The following is a 20,742-nucleotide window of genomic DNA, read 5'->3' on the forward strand; positions in this document are numbered from 1 at the left end:
ATCCTCTATCCTATCCTCTATCCTATCCTATCCTCTATCCTATCCTATCCTCTATCCTAACCTATCCTCTATCCTATCCTATCCTCTATCCTATCCTATCCTCTATCCTATCCTATCCTCTATCCTATCCTATCCTCTATCCTATCCTATCCTATCCTCTATCCTATCCTATCCTCTATCCTATCCTATCCTCTATCCTATCCTATCCACTATCCTATCCTATCCTATCCTCTATCCTATCCTATCCTCTATCCTATCCTATCCTCTATCCTATCCTATCCTCTATGCTATCCTATCCTCTATCCTATCCTATACTCTATCCTAACCTATCCTCTATCCTATCCTATTCTCTATCCTATCATATCCTCTATAATATCGTATCCTCTATCATATCCTATCCTCTTGCCTATGATATCATCTACCCTATCGTATCCTCTATCCTATCCAATCTCCTACCCTATCCTCTATCGTCTGCTCTATCCTATCCTATCCACTATCCTATCCTATCCTCAATGCTATCCTATTCTCTATACTCACCTATCCTTTATACTATCCAATCCTCTATCCTATCCTATCCTCTATCCTATCCTATCCTCTATCCTATCCTATCCTCCATCCTATCCAATCTTCTATCCTATCCTATCCTCTATCCTATCCTATCCTCTATCCTATCCTATCCTCTATGCTATCCTATCCTCTATCCTATCCTATCCTCTATCCTATCCTATCCTCTATCCTATCCTATCCTCTATCCTATCCTATCCTCTATCCTATCCTATCCTCTATCCTATCCTATCCTCTATCCTATCCTATCCTCTATCCTATCCTATCCTCTTCCCTATCCTATTCTCTATCCTATCCTATCCTCTAGCCTATCCTATCCTCTATCCTATCCTATCCTCTATCGTATCCTATCCTCTATCCTATCCAATCCTACATCCTATCCTATCTTCCATCGTCTCCTATCCTCTATCCTATCCAATCCCCTATCCTATTCTCTATCCTATCCTATCCTGTATCCTATAATATCATCTATCCTATCCAATCTCTATCGTCCCCTGTCCTCTATCCTAGGAAATCCCCTATCTTATCCTCTATCGTCACCTGCCCTCTATCCTATCCAATCCCCTATCTTATCTTCTATCGTCTCCTGTCCTATATCCTATCCAATCCCCAACCTATCCTCTATCCTATCCTATCCTCTATCCTATCCTATCCTCAATCATATCCTATCCTATGCTCTTTCCTATTCTATACTCTATCCTATCCTATCCTCTATCCTATCCTATCCTCTATCCTATCCTATCCTCTATCCTATCCTATCCTCTATCCTCTCCTATCCTCTATCCTATCCTATCCTCTATCCTATCCTATCCTCTATCCTATCCTATCCTCTATCCTAGCATATCCTCTATCCTATCCTATCCTCTATCCTATCCTATCCTCAATCCTATCCTGTCCTGTATCCTCTCCTATCCTATATACTATCCAATCCTCTATCCTATCCTCTATCCTATCCTATCGTCCATCGTCTCCTATCCTCTATCCTATCCAATCCCCTACCCTATCCTCTATCCTATCCTATCCTCTATCCTATCCAATCCTACATCCTGTCCTATCCTCCATCGTCTCCAATCCTCTATCCTATCCAATCCCCTATCCTATCCTCTATCATATCCTATCCTCTATCCTATCCTATCCTCAATCCTATCATACCCTCCATCCTCTCCTATCCTTCATACTAACCAATCCTCTATCCTATCCTCTATCCTATCCTATTCTCTATCCTATCCTATCCTCCATCGTCTCCTATCCTCTATCCTATCCAATCCCCTATCCTATCATCTATCCGATCCTATCCTCTATCCTATCCTATCCTCTATCCTATCCAATCCTACATCCTATCCTATCCGCTATGCTATCCTATCCTCTATCCTATCCTATCCTCTATCCTATCCTATCCTCTATCCTATCCTATCCTCTACCCTATCCTATCCTCTATCCTATCCTATCCTCTAGCCTATCCTATCCTCTATCCTATCCTATCCTCTATCCTATCCTATCCTCTATCCTATCCTATCCTCTATCCTATCCTATCCTCTTCCCTATCCTATTCTCTATCCTATCCTATCCTCTAGCCTATCCTATCCTCTATCCTATCCTATCCTCTATCGTATCCTATCCTCTATCCTATCCAATCCTACATCCTATCCTATCTTCCATCGTCTCCTATCCTCTATCCTATCCAATCCCCTATCCTATTCTCTATCCTATCCTATCCTGTATCCTATAATATCATCTATCCTATCCAATCTCTATCGTCCCCTGTCCTCTATCCTAGCAAATCCCCTATCTTATCCTCTATCGTCACCTGCCCTCTATCCTATCCAATCCCCTATCTTATATTCTATCGTCTCCTGTCCTATATCCTATCCAATCCCCAACCTATCCTCTATCCTATCCTATCCTCTATCCTATCCTATCCTCAATCATATCCTATCCTATGCTCTTTCCTATTCTATACTCTATCCTATCCTATCCTCTATCCTATCCTATCCTCTATCCTATCCTATCCTCTATCCTATCCTATCCTCTATCCTATCCTATCCTCTATCCTCTCCTATCCTCTATCCTATCCTATCCTCTATCCTATCCTATCCTCTATCCTATCCTATCCTCTATCCTAGCACATCCTCTATCCTATCCTATCCTCTATCCTATCCTATCCTCAATCCTATCCTGTCCTGTATCCTCTCCTATCCTATATACTAACCAATCCTCTATCCTATCCTCTATCCTATCCTATCGTCCATCGTCTCCTATCCTCTATCCTATCCAATCCCCTACCCTATCCTCTATCCTATCCTATCCTATCCTCTATCCTATCCAATCCTACATCCTGTCCTATCCTCCATCGTCTCCAATCCTCTATCCTATCCAATCCCCTATCCTATCCTCTATCATATCCTATCCTCTATCCTATCCTATCCTCAATCCTATCATACCCTCCATCCTCTCCTATCCTTTATACTAACCAATCCTCTATCCTATCCTCTATCCTATCCTATTCTCTATCCTATCCTATCCTCCATCGTCTCCTATCCTCTATCCTATCCAATCCCCTATCCTATCATCTATCCGATCCTATCCTCTATCCTATCCTATCCTCTATCCTATCCAATCCTACATCCTATCCTATCCGCTATGCTATCCTATCCTCTATCCTATCCTATCCTCTATCCTATCCTATCCTCTATCCTATCCTATCCTCTACCCTATCCTATTCTCTATCCTATCCTATCCTCTAGCCTATCCTATCCTCTATCCTATCCTATCCTCTATCGTATCCTATCCTCTATCCTATCCAATCCTACATCCTATCCTATCTTCCATCGTCTCCTATCCTCTATCCTATCCAATCCCCTATCCTATTCTCTATCCTATCCTATCCTGTATCCTATAATATCATCTATCCTATCCAATCTCTATCGTCCCCTGTCCTCTATCCTAGCAAATCCCCTATCTTATCCTCTATCGTCACCTGCCCTCTATCCTATCCAATCCCCTATCTTATCTTCTATCGTCTCCTGTCCTATATCCTATCCAATCCCCAACCTATCCTCTATCCTAGCATATCCTCTATCCTATCCTATCCTCTATCCTATCCTATCCTCTATCCTATCCTATCCTATCCTATACTCTATCCTATCCTATCCTCTATCCTATCCTATCCTCTATCCTATCCTATCCTCTATCCTATCCTATCCTCTATCCTATCCTATCCTCTATCCTATCCTATCCTCAATCCTATCCTATCCTCCATCCTCTCCTATCCTTTATACTAACCAATCCTCTATCCTATCCTCTATCCTATCCTATCCTCTATCCTATCCTATCCTCTATCCTATCCTATCCTCTATCCTATCCTATCCTCCATCCTATCCAATCTTCTATCCTGTCCTATCCTCTATCCTATCCTATCCTCTATCCTATCCTATCCTCTATGCTATCCTATCCTCTATCCTATCCTATCCTCTACCCTATCCTATCCTCTATCCTATCCTATCCTCTATCCTATCCTATCCTCTATCCTATCCTATCCTCTATCCTATCCTATCCTATCCTCTATCCTATCCTATCCTCTATTGTCTGCTCTATCCTATCCTATCCACTATCCTATTCTATCCTCAATGCTATCCTATTCTCTATCCTCACCTATCCTTTATACTATCCAATCCTCTATCCTATCCTATCCTCTATCCTATCCTATCCTCCATCGTCTCCTATCCTCTATCCTATCCAATCCCCTATCCTATCCTCGATCCTATCCTATCCTCTATCGTCTGCTCTATCCTATCCTATCCACTATCCTATCCTCTCCTCAATGCTATCCTATTCTCTATCCTCACCTATCCTTTATACTATCCAATCCTCTATCCTATCCTATCCTCTATCCTATCCTATCCTCCATCGTCTCCTATCCTCTATCCTATCCAATCCTACATCCTATCCTATCTTCCATCGTTTCCTATCCTCTATCCTATCCAATCCCCTATCCTATTCTCTATCCTATCCTATCCTGTATCCTATAATATCATCTATCCCATCCAATCTCTATCGTCCCCTGTCCTCTATCCTAGCAAATCCCCTATCTTATCCTCTATCGTCACCTGCCCTCTATCCTATCCAATCCCCTATCTTATCTTCTATCGTCTCCTGTCCTCTATCCTATCCAATCCCCAACCTATCCTCTATCCTATCCTATCCTCTATCCTATCCTATCCTCTATCCTATCCTATCCTCTATCCTATCCTATCCTCAATCATATCCTATCCTATGCTCTTTCCTATTCTATACTCTATCCTATCCTATCCTCTATCCTATCCTATCCTCTATCCTATCCTATCCTCTATCCTATCCTATCCTCTATCCTATCCTATCCTCTATCCTAGCATATCCTCTATCCTATCCTATCCTCTATCCTATCCTATCCTCAATCCTATCCTGTCCTGTATCCTCTCCTATCCTAAATACTAACCAATCCTCTATCCTATCCTCTATCCTATCCTATCGTCCATCGTCTCCTATCCTCTATCCTATCCAATCCCCTAACCTATCCTCTATCCTATCCTATCCTCTATCCTATCCTCCATCGTCTCCAATCCTCTACCCCATCCAATCCCCTATCCTATCCTCTATCATATCCTATCCTCTATCCTATCCTATCCTCAATCCTATCATATCCTCTATCCTCTCCTATCCTTTATACTAACCAATCCTCTATCCTATCCTCTATCCTATCCTATCCTCCATCGTCTCCTATCCTCTATCCTACCCAATCCCCTATCCTATCCTATCCTCTATCCTATCCTATCCTCTATCCTATCCTATCCTCTATCGTCACCTGCCCTCTATCCTATCCAATCCCCTATCTTATATTCTATCGTCTCCTGTCCTCTATCCTATCCAATCCCCAACCTATCCTCTATCCTATCATATCCTCAATCCTATCCTATCCTATGCTCTTTCCTATTCTATCCTCTATCGCATCCTATCCTCTATCCTATCCAATCCTACATCCTATCCTATCCGCTATGCTATCCTATCCTCTATCCTATCCTATCCTCTATCCTATCCTATCCTCTATCCTATCCTATCCTCTATCCTATCCTATCCTCTACCCTATCCTATCCTCTATCCTATCCTATCCTCTAGCCTATCCTATCCTCTATCCTACCTATCCTCTATCCTATCCAATCCCCTATCCTATTCTCTATCCTATCCTATCCTCTATCCTATAATATCATCTATCCTATCCAATCTCTATCGTCCCCTGTCCTCTATCCTAGCAAATCCCCTATCTTATCCTCTATCGTCACCTGCCCTCTATCCTATCCAATCCCCTATCTTATCTTCTATCGTCTCCTGTCCTCTATCCTATCCAATCCCCAACCTATCCTCTATCCTATCCTATCCTCTATCCTATCCTATCCTCAATCCTATCCTATCCTATGCTCTTTCCTATTCTATACTCTATCCTATCCTATCCTCTATCCTCTATCCTATCCTATCCTCTATCCTATCCTATCTTCTATCCTATCCTATCCTCTATCCTAGCATATCCTCTATCCTATCCTATCCTCTATCCTATCCTATCCTCAATCCTATCCTGTCCTGTATCCTCTCCTATCCTATATACTAACCAATCCTCTATCCTATCCTCTATCCTATCCTATCGTCCATCGTCTCCTATCCTCTATCCTATCCAATCCCCTACCCTATCCTCTATCCTATCCTATCCTCTATCCTATCCAATCCTACATCCTATCCTATCCTCCATCGTCTCCTATCCTCTATCCTATCCAATCCCCTATCCTATCCTCTATCCTATCCTATCCACTACCCTATAATATCATCTATCCTATCCAATCTCTATCGTCTCCTGCTCTCTATCCTATCCAATCCCCTATCCTATCTTCTATCGTCTCCTGTCCTCTATCCTATCCAATCCCCTATCCTGTCCTATCCTCTATCCTATCCTATCCTCAATCCTATCCTATCCTATCCTCTATCCTATCCTATCCTCTATCCTATCCTATCCTCTCTCCTATCCTATCCTCCATCGTCTCCTATCCTCTATCCTATCCAATCCCCTACCCTATCCTCTATCCTATCATATCCTCTATCCTATCCTATCCTCTATCATATCCTATTCTCTATCGTCTCCTGTCCTCTATTCTATCAAATCCCCTATCTTATCCTCTATCGTGTCCTGTCCTCTATCCTATCCAATCCCCTATCCTATCCTCTATGCTATCGTATCCTCTATAATATCGTAACCTCTATCATATTCTATCCTCTATCCTATAATATCATCTATCCTCTATCCTATCCTATCCTCTATCCTATCCTATCCTCTATCCTATCCTATCCTCTATCCTATCCTATCCTCTATCCTATCCTATCCTCTATCCTATCCTATCCTCTATCCTATCCTATCCTCTATCTGATCCTATCCTCTAGCCTATCCTATCCTCTATCCTATCCTATCCTCTATCATATCCTATCCTCTTGCCTATAATATCATCTATCCTATCCTATTCTCTATCATATCCTATCCTCTATCCTATCCTATTCTCTATCATATCCTATCCTCTATCCTATCCTATCCTCTATCCTATCCTATCCTCTATCCTATCCTATCCTCTATCCTATCCTCTATCCTATCCTATCCTCTCTCCTATCCTATCCTCTATCCTATCCTATCCTATCCTCTATCCTAACCTATCCTCTATCTTATCCAATCCTCTATCCTATCCTATCCTCTTTCCTATCCTATCCTCCATCGTCTCCTATCCTATATCATATCCAATCCCCTATCCTATCCTCGATCCTATCCTATCCTCTATCGTCTGCTCTATCCTATCCTACCCACTATCCTATCCTCCATCGTCTCCTATCCTCTATCCTATCCAATCCGCTACCCTATCCTCTATCCTATCCTATCCTCTATCCTATCCAATCCTACATCCTATCCTATCCTCCATCGTCTCCTATCCTCTATCCTATATTATCCTCTATCGTCTCCTGTCCTCTATCCTATCCAATCCCCTATCCTATCCTCTGTCCTATCCTATCCGATACTCTATCCTATCCTATTCTCTATAATATCGTATCCTCTATCGTATCCTATCCTCTTTCCTATAATATCATCTATCCTATCCTATCCTCTATCCTATCCTATCCTATTCTCTATCCTATCCTATCCTCTATCCTATCCTATCCTCTATCCTATCCTATCCTCTATCCTATCCTATCCTCTATCCTATCCTATCCTCTATCCTATCCAATCCTCTATCCTATCCTATCCTCTTTCCTATCCTATCCTCTATCCTATCCTATCCTCTATCCTAACCTACCCTCTATCCTATCCTATCCTCTATCCTATCCTATCCTCAACGCTATCCTATCCTCATTCCTATCCTATACTCCATTATATCCTATCCTCAACGCTATCCTATCATATCCTCTATCCTATAATATCCTCTATCCTATCCAATCCTGCATCCTATCCTCTATCCTATCCTCTATCCTATCCTATCCTCTATCCTATCCTCTATCCTATCTTCTATCCTATCCTCTATCCTATCCTATCCTCTATCCTAACCTATCCTCTATCCTATCCTATCCTCTATCCTATCCTATTCTCTATCCTATCCTATCCTCTATCCTAACCTATCCTCTATCATATCCTATCCTCTATCCTATCCTATCCTCAACGCTATCCTATCCTCATTACTATCCTATACTCCATTATATCCTATCCGCTATCGTATCATATCCTCTATCCTATAATATCCTCTATCCTATCCAATCCTCTATCCTATCCTCTATCATATCCTCTATCCTATCATATCCTCTATCCTATCCTCCATCGTCTCCTATCCTCTATCCTATCCAATCCGCTACCCTATCCTCTATCCTATCCTATCCTCTATCCTATCCAATCCTACATCCTATCCTATCCTCCATCGTCTCCTATCCTCTATCCTATATTATCCTCTATCGTCTCCTGTCCTCTATCCTATCCAATCCCCTATCCTATCCTCTGTCCTATCCTATCCGATACTCTATCCTATCCTATTCTCTATAATATCGTATCCTCTATCGTATCCTATCCTCTTTCCTATAATATCATCTATCCTATCCTATCCTCTATCCTATCCTATCCTATCCTCTATCCTATCCTATCCTCTATCCTATCCTATCCTCTATCCTATCCTATCCTCTATCCTATCCTATCCTCTATCCTATCCTATCCTCTATCCGATCCTATCCTCTATAATATCGTATCCACTATCCTATCCTATCCTCTATCCTATACTATTCTCTATCCTATCCTATCCTCTATCCTATACTATCCTCTATCGTATCCTATCCTCTATCCGATCCTATCCTCTATCGTATCCTATCCTCTATCCTATCCTATTCTCTATCCTATCCTCTACCCTATCCTGTCCTCTATACTATCCTATCCTCAATCCTCTCCTATCCTCTATCCTATCCTCTACCCTATCCTACCCTCTATCCTATAATATCATCTATCCTATACTATTCTCTATCCTATCCTATCCTCCATCCTATACTATCCTCTATCGTATCCTATCCTTTATCCGATCCTATCCTCTATAGTATCCTATCCTCTACCCTATCCTATCCTTTATCCTATCCTATCCTCTATACTACCCAATCCCCTATCCTATCCTCTATCCGATCCTATCCTCTATCCTATCCAATCCTCTACCCGATCCTATCCTCTATCCTATCCTATCCTCTATAATATCGTATCCTCTATCCTATCCTATCCTCTATCCTATCCTATCCTCTATCCTATCCTATCTTCTATCCTATCATATCCTCTATCCGATCCAATCCTCTATCCTATCTTATTCTCTATCCTATCCTCTACCCTATCCGATCCTCTATCCTATAATATCATCTATCCTATACTATTCTCTATCCTATCCTATCCTTTATCCTATACTATCCTCTATCGTATCCTATCCTCTATCCGATCCTATCCTCTATCCTATCCTATCCTCTATCCTATCCAATCCTCTATCCTATCTTATTCTCTATCCTATCCTCTACCCTTTCCTATCCTCTATCCTATAATATCATCTATCCTATACTATTCTCTATCCTATCCTATCCTCTATCCTATACTATCCTCTATCGTATCCTATCCTCTATCCGATCCTATCCTCTATCCGATCCTATCCTCTATAATATCGTATCCACTATCGTATCCTATCCTCTATACGATCCTATCCTGTATCCTATCCTATCCTCTATCCTATCCTATCCTCTACCCTACCCTATCCTATCCTCTATCCTATCCTATCCTCTATCCTATCTTATCCTCTATCCTATCCTATTCTCTATCCTATCCAATCCCCTATCCTATCCTCTATCCGATCCTATCCTCTATCCTATCCTATCCTCTATCCTATCCTATACTTCTACCCTATCCTATCCTCCATCCTATAATATCATCTATCGTATCCTATTCTCTATCCTAACCTCTATCGTCTGCTCTATCCTATCCTATCCTCTATCCTATCCTATCCTCTATGCTATCCAATCCTCTATCCTATCCTATCCTATCCTCTACCCTATCCTATCCTCTATCCTATCCTATCCTCTATCCTATCCTATTCTGTATCCTATACTCTACCCTATCCTATCCTCTATCCGATCCTATCCTCTATCCTATTCTATTCTCTATCCTATCCTCTACCCTATCCTATCCTCTATCCTATCCTATCCTCTATCGTCTCCTCTATCCTATCCTATCCTCTATCGTCTCCTCTATCCTATCCTATCCTCTATCCTATAATATCATCTACCCTATACTATTCTCTATCCTATCCTATTCTCTATTCTATCCTCTATCCTATCTTATCCTCTATCCTATCCTATTCTGTATCCTATACTCTACCCTATCTTATCCTCTATCCTATCCTATCCACTATCCTATCCTATCCTCAATCCTATCCTATCATCTATCCAATCCAATCACCTATCCTATCCTCTATCCTATCCAATCCCCTATCCAATCCTCTATCCGATCCAATCCTCTATCCTATCCTATCCTCAATCCTATCCTATCCTCTATATTATCCAATCACCTGTCCAATCCTCTATACGATCCTATCCTCTATCCTATCCTATCCTCTATCCGATCCTATCCTCTATCCGATCCTATCCTCTATCCTATCCTATCCTCTATCCTATCCTATTCTCTATCCTATCCTCTACCCAATCCTATCCTCTATCCTATCCAATCACCTATCCTATCCTCTATACGATCCTATCCTCTATCCTATAATATCATCTATCCCATACTATTCTCTATCCTATCCTATTCTCTATCCTATCCTCTATCGTCTGCTCTATCCTATCCTATCCACTATACTATCCTATCCTCAATCCTATCCTATACTCTATCCTATCCAACCACCTATCCTATCCTCTATACGATCCTATCCTCTATCGTATCCTATCCTCTATCCGATCGTATCCTCTATCCTATCCTATCCTATATCCTATCCTATTCTCTATCCTATCCTCTACCCTATCCTATCCTCTATCCTATAATATCATCTATCATATACTAATCTCTATCCTATCCTATCCTATTCTGTATCCTATACTCTACTCTATCCTATCCTCTATCCTATCCTATCCTCTATCCTATCCTATCCTCTACCCTATCCTATCCTCTATCCTATCCACTATCCGATCCTATCCTCTATCCTATCCTATCCTCTATCCTATCCTATTCTCTATCCTATCCTCTACCCTATCCTATCCTCTATCCTATCCTATCCTCTACCCTATCCTATCCTCTATCCCATCCTATCCTACCCTCTACCCTATCCTATCCTCTATCCTATCCTATCCTCTATCCTATCCTATCCTCTATCCTATCCAATCCCCTATCCTACCCTCTATCCGATCCTATCCTCTATCCTATCCTAGTCTCTATCCTATCCTCTACCCTATCCTATCCTTTATCCTATCCTATCCTCTATACTACCCAATCCCCTATCCTATCCTCTATCCGATCCTATCCTCTATCCTATAATATCCTCTATCCTATCCAATCCTCTATCCTATCCTCTATCCTATCCTCTATCCTATACTAGAACTCAACCCTTTCCTATCCTCAATCCTATCCTATACTCCATCCTACCCTTTCCGCTATCCTATCCTATCCTCAATCCTATCCAATCCCCTATCCTATCCTCTATTCGATCCTATCCTCTATCCTATCCTATCCTCTATAATATCGTATCCTCTATCCTATCCTATCCTCTATCCTATACTATTCTCTATCATATCCTGTCCTCTATTCTATACTATCCCCTATCGTATCCTATCCTCTATCCGATCCTATCCTCTATCCTACCCTATCCTCAATCCTATCCTATCCTCTACCCTATCCTATCCTCTATCCTATCCTATCCTATCCTCTACCCTATCCTATCTTCTATCCTATCATATCCTCTATCCTATCCAATCCCGTATCCTATCCTCTATCCTATCCTATCCACTATCCTATCCTATCCTCTATCCTATCCGATCCTATCCTTTATCCTATCCTATCCTCTATCCTATAATATCATCTATCCTATACTATTCTCTATCCTAACTTATCCTGTATCCTATACTATCCTCTATCCTATCCACTCCTGTACCCTATCCTCTATCCTATCCTATCCTCAATCCTATCCTATCCTCTACCCTATCCAATCCTCTATCCTATCCTATCCTACCATCTACTCTATCCTATCCTCTATCCTATCCTATCCTCTATCCTATCCTATCCTTTATCCTATCCAATTCCCTATCCTATCCTCTATCCGATCCTATCCTCTATCCTATCCTGTCCTCTATAATATCGCATCCTCTATCCTATCCTATCCTCAATTCTATCCTATCCCCTACCCTATCCTATCCTCTATCCTATCCTATCCTATCCTCTATCCTATCCTATCCTCTATCCTATCCTATCCTCTATCCTATCCTATCCTCTATCCTATCCTATCCTCTATCCTATACTATTCTCTATCATATCCTGTCCTCTATCCTATACTATCCTCTATCGTATCCTATCCTCTATCCGATCCTATCCTCTATCCCATCCCATTCTGTATCCTATACTCTACACTATCCTATCCTCTATCCTATCCTATCCTCTATCCTATCTTATCATCTATCCTATCCTATTCTCTATCCTATCCTCTACCCTATCCTATCCTCTATCCTATCGTATCCTCTATCCTAACCAATCCACTATCCTGACAACTATCCGATCCTATCCTCTATCCTATCCTATCCTCTATCCTATCCTATCCGCTATCCTATCCTATACTCTATCCTATCCAATCTTCTATCCTATCCTCTATCCTATCCTCTATCCTATCCTTTATCCTATCCTATCCTGTGTCCTATCCTATCCTCTATCCTATCCAATCCCCTATCCTATCCTCTATCCGATCCTATCCTCTATCCGATCCTATCCTGCATCATATCCTATCCTCTATCCTATATTATCATCTATCCTATACTATTCTCTATCCTTTCTTATCCTCTATCCTATACTATCCTCAATCCTATCCTATCCTCTACCCTATCCTATCCTCTATCCCATCCTATCCTACCCTCTACCCTATCCTATCCTCTATCCTATCCTATCCTCTATCCTATCCTATCCTCTATCCTATCCAATCCCCTATCCTACCCTCTATCCGATCCTATCCTCTATCCTATCCTAGTCTCTATCCTAACCTCTACCCTATCCTATCCTTTATCCTATCCTATCCTCTATACTACCCAATCCCCTATCCTATCCTCTATCCGATCCTATCCTCTTTCCTATAATATCCTCTATCCTATCCAATCCTCTATCCTATCCTAGAACTCAACCCTTTCCTATCCTCAATCCTATCCTATACTCCATCCTACCCTTTCCGCTATCCTATCCTATCCTCAATCCTATCCAATCCCCTATCCTATCCTCTATCCGATCCTATCCTCTATCCTATCCTATCCTCTATAATATCGTATCCTCTATCCTATCCTATCCTCTATTCTATACTATCCTCTAACGTATCCTATCCTCTATCCGATCCTATCCTCTATCCTACCCTATCCTCAATCCTATCCTATCCTCTACCCTATCCTATCCTCTATCCTATCCTATCCTATCCTCTACCCTATCCTATCCTCTATCCTATCCTATCCTCTATCCTATCCGATCCCCTATCCTATACTCTATCCTATCCAATTACATATCCTATCCTCTATAATATCCTATCCTCTATGCTATCCAATCCCCTATTATATCCTCTATCCGATCCTATCCTCTATCCTATAATATCATCTATCCTATTCTATTCTCTACCCTATCCTATCCTCTATCCTATAATATCATCTACCCTATACTATTCTCTATCCTATCCTATTCTCTATTCTATCCTCTATCCTATCTTATCCTCTATCCTATCCTATTCTGTATCCTATACTCTACCCTATCTTATCCTCTATCCTATCCTATCCACTATCCTATCCTATCCTCAATCCTATCCTATCATCTATCCAATCCAATCACCTATCCTATCCTCTATCCTATCCAATCCCCTATCCAATCCTCTATCCGATCCAATCCTCTATCCTATCCTATCCTCAATCCTATCCTATCCTCTATATTATCCAATCACCTGTCCAATCCTCTATACGATCCTATCCTCTATCCTATCCTATCCTCTATCCGATCCTATCCTCTATCCGATCCTATCCTCTATCCTATCCTATCCTCTATCCTATCCTATTCTCTATCCTATCCTCTACCCAATCCTATCCTCTATCCTATCCAATCACCTATCCTATCCTCTATACGATCCTATCCTCTATCCTATAATATCATCTATCCCATACTATTCTCTATCCTATCCTATTCTCTATCCTATCCTCTATCGTCTGCTCTATCCTATCCTATCCACTATACTATCCTATCCTCAATCCTATCCTATACTCTATCCTATCCAACCACCTATCCTATCCTCTATACGATCCTATCCTCTATCGTATCCTATCCTCTATCCGATCGTATCCTCTATCCTATCCTATCCTATATCCTATCCTATTCTCTATCCTATCCTCTACCCTATCCTATCCTCTATCCTATAATATCATCTATCATATACTAATCTCTATCCTATCCTATCCTATTCTGTATCCTATACTCTACTCTATCCTATCCTCTATCCTATCCTATCCTCTATCCTATCCTATCCTCTACCCTATCCTATCCTCTATCCTATCCAATCCCCTATCCTATCCACTATCCGATCCTATCCTCTATCCTATCCTATCCTCTATCCTATCCTATTCTCTATCCTATCCTCTACCCTATCCTATCCTCTATCCTATCCTATCCTCTACCCTATCCTATCCTCTATCCCATCCTATCCTACCCTCTACCCTATCCTATCCTCTATCCTATCCTATCCTCTATCCTATCCTATCCTCTATCCTATCCAATCCCCTATCCTACCCTCTATCCGATCCTATCCTCTATCCTATCCTAGTCTCTATCCTATCCTCTACCCTATCCTATCCTTTATCCTATCCTATCCTCTATACTACCCAATCCCCTATCCTATCCTCTATCCGATCCTATCCTCTATCCTATAATATCCTCTATCCTATCCAATCCTCTATCCTATCCTCTATCCTATCCTCTATCCTATACTAGAACTCAACCCTTTCCTATCCTCAATCCTATCCTATACTCCATCCTACCCTTTCCGCTATCCTATCCTATCCTCAATCCTATCCAATCCCCTATCCTATCCTCTATTCGATCCTATCCTCTATCCTATCCTATCCTCTATAATATCGTATCCTCTATCCTATCCTATCCTCTATCCTATACTATTCTCTATCATATCCTGTCCTCTATTCTATACTATCCCCTATCGTATCCTATCCTCTATCCGATCCTATCCTCTATCCTACCCTATCCTCAATCCTATCCTATCCTCTACCCTATCCTATCCTCTATCCTATCCTATCCTATCCTCTACCCTATCCTATCTTCTATCCTATCATATCCTCTATCCTATCCAATCCCGTATCCTATCCTCTATCCTATCCTATCCACTATCCTATCCTATCCTCTATCCTATCCGATCCTATCCTTTATCCTATCCTATCCTCTATCCTATAATATCATCTATCCTATACTATTCTCTATCCTAACTTATCCTGTATCCTATACTATCCTCTATCCTATCCACTCCTGTACCCTATCCTCTATCCTATCCTATCCTCAATCCTATCCTATCCTCTACCCTATCCAATCCTCTATCCTATCCTATCCTACCATCTACTCTATCCTATCCTCTATCCTATCCTATCCTCTATCCTATCCTATCCTTTATCCTATCCAATTCCCTATCCTATCCTCTATCCGATCCTATCCTCTATCCTATCCTGTCCTCTATAATATCGCATCCTCTATCCTATCCTATCCTCAATTCTATCCTATCCCCTACCCTATCCTATCCTCTATCCTATCCTATCCTATCCTCTATCCTATCCTATCCTCTATCCTATCCTATCCTCTATCCTATCCTATCCTCTATCCTATCCTATCCTCTATCCTATACTATTCTCTATCATATCCCGTCCTCTATCCTATACTATCCTCTATCGTATCCTATCCTCTATCCGATCCTATCCTCTATCCCATCCCATTCTGTATCCTATACTCTACACTATCCTATCCTCTATCCTATCCTATCCTCTATCCTATCTTATCATCTATCCTATCCTATTCTCTATCCTATCCTCTACCCTATCCTATCCTCTATCCTATCGTATCCTCTATCCTAACCAATCCACTATCCTGACAACTATCCGATCCTATCCTCTATCCTATCCTATCCTCTATCCTATCCTATCCGCTATCCTATCCTATACTCTATCCTATCCAATCTTCTATCCTATCCTCTATCCTATCCTCTATCCTATCCTTTATCCTATCCTATCCTGTGTCCTATCCTATCCTCTATCCTATCCAATCCCCTATCCTATCCTCTATCCGATCCTATCCTCTATCCGATCCTATCCTGCATCATATCCTATCCTCTATCCTATATTATCATCTATCCTATACTATTCTCTATCCTTTCTTATCCTCTATCCTATACTATCCTCAATCCTATCCTATCCTCTACCCTATCCTATCCTCTATCCCATCCTATCCTACCCTCTACCCTATCCTATCCTCTATCCTATCCTATCCTCTATCCTATCCTATCCTCTATCCTATCCAATCCCCTATCCTACCCTCTATCCGATCCTATCCTCTATCCTATCCTAGTCTCTATCCTAACCTCTACCCTATCCTATCCTTTATCCTATCCTATCCTCTATACTACCCAATCCCCTATCCTATCCTCTATCCGATCCTATCCTCTTTCCTATAATATCCTCTATCCTATCCAATCCTCTATCCTATCCTAGAACTCAACCCTTTCCTATCCTCAATCCTATCCTATACTCCATCCTACCCTTTCCGCTATCCTATCCTATCCTCAATCCTATCCAATCCCCTATCCTATCCTCTATCCGATCCTATCCTCTATCCTATCCTATCCTCTATAATATCGTATCCTCTATCCTATCCTATCCTCTATTCTATACTATCCTCTAACGTATCCTATCCTCTATCCGATCCTATCCTCTATCCTACCCTATCCTCAATCCTATCCTATCCTCTACCCTATCCTATCCTCTATCCTATCCTATCCTATCCTCTACCCTATCCTATCCTCTATCCTATCCTATCCTCTATCCTATCCGATCCCCTATCCTATACTCTATCCTATCCAATTACATATCCTATCCTCTATAATATCCTATCCTCTATGCTATCCAATCCCCTATTATATCCTCTATCCGATCCTATCCTCTATCCTATAATATCATCTATCCTATTCTATTCTCTACCCTATCCTATCCTCTATCCTATACTATCCTCTATCCTATCCTATCTTCTATCCTATCATATCCTCTATCCTATGCAATCCCCTATCCTATCCTGTATCCTATCCTATCATCTATCCTATCCTATCCTCTATCCTATAATATCCTCTATCCTATCCAATCCTCTACCCTATCCTCTACCCTATCCTATCCTCTATAATATCGTATCCTCTATCCTATCCTCTATCCTATACTATCATCGAACCTCTCCTATTCTCTATCCAATCCTCTATCGTCAGTTCTATCCTATTCCATCCTCTATCCTATCCTATCCTATCCTCAATCCTCTCCTATCCTCTATCCTATCCTATCCTGTATCCTATCCTATCCTCTATCCTATAATATCCTCTGTCCTATCCAATCCTCTATCGTATCCTATTCTCTATCCTATCCTCTACCCTATCCTATCCTCTATCCTATAATAACATCTATCCTATACTATTCTCTATCCTATCCTATCCTCTATCCTATACTATCCTCTATCGTATCCTATCCTCTATCCGATCCTATCCTTTATCCTATCCTATCCTCTATCCTATAATATCATGTATCCTATACTATTCTCTATCCTATCTTATCCTCTATCCTATACTATCCTCTATCCTATCCAATCCTGTACCCTATCCTCTATCCTATCCTATCCTCAATCCTATCCTATAATCTATCCTATCCTATCCTCTACCCTATCCTATCATCTATCCTATACTATTCTCTATCCTATCCTATCCTCTATCCTATACTATCCTCTATCGTATCCTATCCTCTATCCTATCCTATCCTCTATTCTATCCAATCCCCTATCCTATCATCTATCCGAGGCTATCCTCTATCCTATCCTATCCTCTATCCTATAATATCATCTATCCTATCCTATCCACTATCCTATCCGATCCTCAATCCTATCCTATCATGAATCCTCTCCTATCCTCTATCCTATCCTATCCTGTATCCTATCCTATCCTCTATCCTCTAATATCCTCTATCCTATCCAATCCACTATCCTATCCTCTATCGTATCCTATCCTCTATCCTATACTATCCTCCATCCTATCCTATTCTCTATCCTATCCTCTACCCTATCCTATCCTCTATCCTATAACATCATTTATCCTATACTATTCTCTATCCTATCCTATCCTCTATCCGATCCTATCCTCTATCCTATCCTATTCTGTATCCTATACTCTACCCTATCCTATCCTCTATCCTATCCTATAATCTATCCTATCCTATCCTCTACCCTATCCTATCCTCTATCCTATCCTATCCTCTATCCTATCCAATCCCCTATCCTATCCTCTATCCTGTCCTATCCTCTATCCTATACGATTCTCTATCCTATCCTCTACTATATCCTATCCTCTATCCTATCCTCTCCTCTATACTACCCAATCCCTTATCCTATCCTCTATACGATCCTATCCTCTATGCTATCCTATCCTCTATCCGATCCTATCCTCTATCCTATCCTATTCTGTATCCTATACTCTACCCTATCCTATCCTCTATCCTATCCTATAATCTATCCTACCCTATCCTCAATCCTATCCTATTATGTATCCTATCCAATCCTCTATCCTATCCTCTATCCTATCCTCTATCGTATCCTATCCTCTATCCTATAATATCATGTACCCTATACTAATCTCTATCCTATCCTATCCTCTATCCTATACTATCCTCTATCGTATCCTATCCTCTATCCGATCCTATCCTCTATCCTATACTATCCTCTATCCTATCCTATTCTCTATCCTACCCTGTACCCTATCCTATCCTCCATCCTATACTATCATCTATCGTATCCTATTCTCTATCCTATCCTCTATCGTCTGCTCTATCCTATCCTATCCACTATCCTATCCTATCCTCAATCCTATCCTATCCTCAACCCTACCCTATCCTCTATCCTATCCTATCCTATCCTCTATCCTATTCTATCCTCTATCCTATCCTATCCTCTATCCTATCCTATCCTCTATCCTATCCTATCCTCTATCCTATCCGATCCTCTATCCTATCCTATCATCTATCCTATCCTATCCTCTATACTATCCAATCCCCTATCCTATCCTCTATCCGATCCTATCCTCTATCCTATCCTCTATCCTATACTATCCTCTATCGTATCCTATCCTCTATCCTATCCTATCCTCTATCCTATCCAATCCCCTATCCTATCCTCTATCCGATCCTATCCTCTATCCTATCCTATCCTCTATCCTATCCTATTCTCTATCCTATCCTCTACCCTATCCTATCCTCCATCCTATACTATCATCTATCCTATCCTATCCTGTATCGTATCCTATTCTCTATCCTATCCTGTACCCTATCCTATCCTCCATCCTATACTATCATCTATCCTATCATATTCTCTATCCTGTCCTCTATCGTCTGCTCTATCCTATCCTATCCACTATCCTATCCTATCCTCAAACCTATCCTATCCTCTATCCTATCCAATCACCTATCCTATCCTCTATGCTATCTTATCCTCTATCCGATCATATCCGTTATCCTATCCTCTCCTCTACCCTATCCTATCCTCTATCCTATCCAATCACCTATCCTATCCTCTATCCGATCCTATCCTCTATCCGATCCTATCCTCTATCCTATACTCTACCCTATCCTATCCTCTATCCTATCCTATAATCTATCCTATCCTATCCTCTACCCTATCCTATCCTCTATCATATCCTATCCTCTATCCTATCCAATCCCGTATCCTATCCTCTATCCTGTCCCCTCTATCGTATACTATTCTCTATCCTATCCTCTACTATATCCTATCCTCTATCCTATCCTCTCCTCTATACTACCCAATCCCCTATCCTATCCTCTATACGATCCTATCCTCTATGCTATCTTATCCTCTATCCGATCCTATCCTTTATTCTATCCTATCCTCTATCCTATCCTATTCTGTATCCTATACTCTACCCTATCCTATCCTCTATCGTATCCTATCCTCTATCCTATCCAATCCTCGATCCTATCCTCAATCCTATCCTCTATCGTATCCTATCCTCTAAACGATCCTATCCTCTATACTATCCTATCCTCTATGCTATCTTATCCTCTATCCTATCCTCTACCCTATCCTATCCTGTATCC

This window comes from Halictus rubicundus, unplaced genomic scaffold (genome assembly GCF_050948215.1).
Source record: "Halictus rubicundus isolate RS-2024b unplaced genomic scaffold, iyHalRubi1_principal scaffold0039, whole genome shotgun sequence".
NCBI lineage: Eukaryota > Metazoa > Arthropoda > Insecta > Hymenoptera > Halictidae > Halictus > Halictus rubicundus.